This window comes from Herpailurus yagouaroundi, unplaced genomic scaffold, assembly GCF_014898765.1.
Source record: "Herpailurus yagouaroundi ecotype Mexico unplaced genomic scaffold, PumYag 28, whole genome shotgun sequence".
NCBI lineage: Eukaryota > Metazoa > Chordata > Mammalia > Carnivora > Felidae > Herpailurus > Herpailurus yagouaroundi.
Window position 1 is genome coordinate 101,866,162 of NW_024412376.1, and position 3,866 is coordinate 101,870,027.

Below are 3,866 nucleotides of genomic sequence, written 5' to 3' on the forward strand. Positions count from 1 at the left end.
TGAGAAGACTCGATTTGATAATAATAATAATAATAATAGTAATAATTGATAGTAACTAAGCCTTTATTCTATTTCAGGCACTTGGCAAAATAATTTACACATCTTATCTTATTGCACCTTGTAACAACCTTATGGGGCAGGAAGTTTATGCCCCATTTTAAAGGTTTATTATTTTTGAGAAAGAGAGAGAGAGAGGGCACGAGCAGTGGCAGAGTAGAGACGGGGGCACAGAGGATCTAAACCAAGCTCTGCACTGACATCAGACAGCCCAACACGGGGCTCAAATACACGAACTGTGAGATCATGACCTGACCAGAACAGGATGCTTAACCCTCTGAGCCACCCAGGTGCCCCATAGATAAGTTAAATGGGGCACAGATAGGTTAAGAAATTTGCTCAACATGACCTCTAAAGTGCCTTATAATCCCAAAATGCTATAGATTTTAGTTAAATATCACAGTCTGAATACATCTGATATACATTAAGTGAGTGAAAATAATATGAAAATATATTTTACTTCTTGACCTCAGGTCATTCTTCTTCTTAAAGACAAAGCTAGTACGTACACAAAAATAATGCAATATAGTTTGATGATCAGATTAATTAATTTAAATACTCATCATCCCAAAATGTACCTAGAACATGGTGATAATAAATGATGAAATACCAGGGGATCAGGCACCCAGAAAAAATATCTCCAATGAAGAAATGGGGACTTTGTGGTTAAAGAAGAAATATAAAACCAAACACAAAAGAATTCAAATTGAGTTACTCCAGTTTGGAAGACATGTTTTCACCTCCCGGGTGTGTTTCTGTATTGTTCCACAATGTAATCATGCTTTGTTGACCATTCATGGCACCATTTGTAAATATTTAAGTCTGTGCCCAACCTTTATAACCTCTTTTCAAATGCAGCACAGTTGAAAAAGTTTTACAAATGCAGTCTTTTCCAATTGTAGTAGAAAAGAATGGGGAAACATTCAATTAAGTAATTTTTATTTTCATACTGTATAATGAAAAGCTCTCCATTACTGGAAGAAAATGATACAAAGTCAGCAAAGCTTATACATCAGTAGTGAAGTGCTCTGCACAGTTTCACTGCAATGTGCCCCTTTAGTGGATTTGACTAAAGAACCAAATTCCATTTTGCATGTAATAACTATAGTAAAAAGAATTTTTCTCACCATTTAAGGATGAAAATTACCATTATAGAAAGACAACAGTCATTAAATAAATTAAAAGCATCTTTAAAGTTTTCCATATATATATATATATAATATATATATTTTAAATCGCCATTAACTGTACAAGCATTAAATTCTGGACTAAGACATTTACAGAAACTAGTGTGAAAAGCTGAAAAGAAGGCTTGGTTTTTAGAAAAGGGGTGGTCATTTAATCGCCTATATACTACATTAAAATACAATTCTCCAGGGGAAAAAAAGCTATACAGAGCAGTCAGATTTATCCCACATTTCTAATTTTAGACGTAATCTTATACATCAGGCGTGCATAGCTATTCTTTAAACCAACCTTGATTCAACAAGAAGTCAATATCCAGATACTAGTTATTTGTTAGCGCAGAGAAAAGTGAAAGGAGAAAGACTAAACTGAATAATGTAATTATAGAAAGAAATTATGGAAGACTGATAATTGTATTATACACATAGAATTGTCTATAAAAATATTAAACAGGCTACAAGAGGCTTTTTTTTTCAGAAATAAAAACATCTATGTTAAGTGAATAAATGATCATCAATTAATATATAGCTAGGTGAATGTAAAAATGTATCTGGAGTATTACAGTCCTGACATCTGGGGAGTCCAACCTTCAAGTTTAAATTCCACAACCCCAAATCCTGTAAATTGTATACATTATCTACACAGCTTACAATAAGATACTTTGAAAATACTATATTGACATCAACAGCCCCTGAATTTGAGTTCAAGAGAACAGTTATTGAAAAAAATTTCGTTTTTAAGTGACTCTGTGTGTGTTTGTGTGTGTGTGTGTGTGTGTGTGTGTGTGTGTGTGTGACATCTAGGAGTGGGGGTGGAATGTCAGTTTGGAAAGAGAAGTGGGGAACAGGAGAGAAGAGGGAGAAATAGGCAAAGATGCATGATTTAGGAAATGGCATTTCTAAACATAATTTCTTTTCTTACACCATTGCCATTTTTATATCAGGAGATTTATAAAAAGTCTATATACAAGTTATGCATATACCAGTACCTAAGAAATTGTGAAATAGTCGCTTAATTTTCCAACTATTTCAAGTAAATTTTTGTTAGTTGAAATATCATTTCATTTATTTCAACCCCCTCGACTGAAAAGAAATCTTCCTTTATTTGGGGGGAATAAAACTTTCCCTGTTTATGTCCTCAGTGTGGTAGTGACATGATGGTTATGAGGCCACACAGCCATAATGACTGGTCAAAAAATATTTTGATTGCTAAGAGACTCCCAAGATGATTCATTGTGTTGCAATTTTGTTATATAAGTTGCTAATTAAAATAAAATCTTAGTTATTACTCAGAAAGTTTTATTATTGAGAGACTTTCCTGGCCATTGTAGGATTTAATCTGTAGTAAGTAGGCATCAGTTAAAATTAAGAAAGGTAACAAACAGGGGTGCCCGGGTGGCGCAGTCGGTTAAGCGTCCGACTTCAGCCAGGTCACCATCTCACGGTCCGTGAGTTCGAGCGCCGCGTCAGGCTCTGGGCTGATGGCTCAGAGCCTGGAGCCTGTTTCCGATTCTGTGTCTCCCTCTCTCTCTGCCCCTCCCCCATTCATGCTCTGTCTCTCTCTGTCCCAAAAAATAAATAAACGTTGAAAAAAAAATTAAAAAAAAAAAAAAAAGAAAGGTAACAAACAGATATCTAGATAGAAGACTGAAAAGCAATGCTGGGAATGGCTAGAGATGTTGGTTGATATATCTCTAGAGAAAAAAGCTAAATTAAGAATTTCCTCATATCTACGAACAAAAAAGAGGTTTCTTTATTGAAAGATGGTATGACTAGGATAAGATGGCCACACACTGGCTCACTTCTATTACATAGTTTTGCTTTCAAATTCTTGATAAAGTTTATTTGTTTATTTATTTATTTTTAAATGTTTATTTTTGAGAGAAAGAGAGAAGAAGAGAGACAGAGAGAGAGAGAGATGGGTGGGAGAGGGAAGGCAGAGAGGGAGACACAAAATCTGAAGCAGGCTCCAGGCTCTGAGCTTGTCAGCACAGCGCCTGACGTGGGACGTGAACTCACGAACCATGAGATCATGACCTGAGTCAATGTCGGACACTTAGCCAACTGAGCCACCCAGGCACCGCTCAAATTTTTGATAAAGTTTATGAAGAGTAAGTCCCTTACCTATCTCAGTTTGAATATTTAAAATTATGCTACCAGAATAAAAAAATTAACTCTAAGAAACCATAGTAACTCAGGCACCAGAACTTAATTTATTAGTTCTAACTAGTGTGTCTCATTCATCGAGTTCATATATACTCACACCAACCTCTGTGTCCTCCAAAAGTGTCAAAGCGCTTCTTTCATGGTAATCATCTTCAAATGGATCTCCAAAAATAAGTTAGAAATTTAGAAATATGACTTAAACCACGGGGAATTCCATACTCACCCCCAAAGGCTGAAGACTAGAATGTTCTTGCCTTTGGTTTATGAACAGAGATATTTGTAGTATTTTTAGATCTATTGGTATCATCCATTTAAGGAAGATGTGTACAAAGTAGCTCATATTCTAAAAACCAAACTTTTAGGGTCAGAAAGTTCTTCTGGCTCAACTAGTCAACCTCTTCATTTTACCAGTGAAGATGCTAAGACACACAGTTAACACAGTGTCTTTTACAAAATAAA

General features: G+C 35.3%; 1 long non-coding RNA gene across 1 annotated transcript; it reads left to right on the forward strand.

Moving 5' to 3' along the window:
• Positions 1–2,508: 2,508 nt before the first annotated feature.
• On the forward strand, positions 2,509–3,012 carry LOC121033662 (uncharacterized). Its single transcript, XR_005792052.1, has 2 exons — positions 2,509–2,615; positions 2,862–3,012. It is a non-coding gene; the product is annotated as an uncharacterized LOC121033662 (long non-coding RNA).
• The last annotated feature ends 854 nt before the right edge of the window (positions 3,013–3,866 follow it).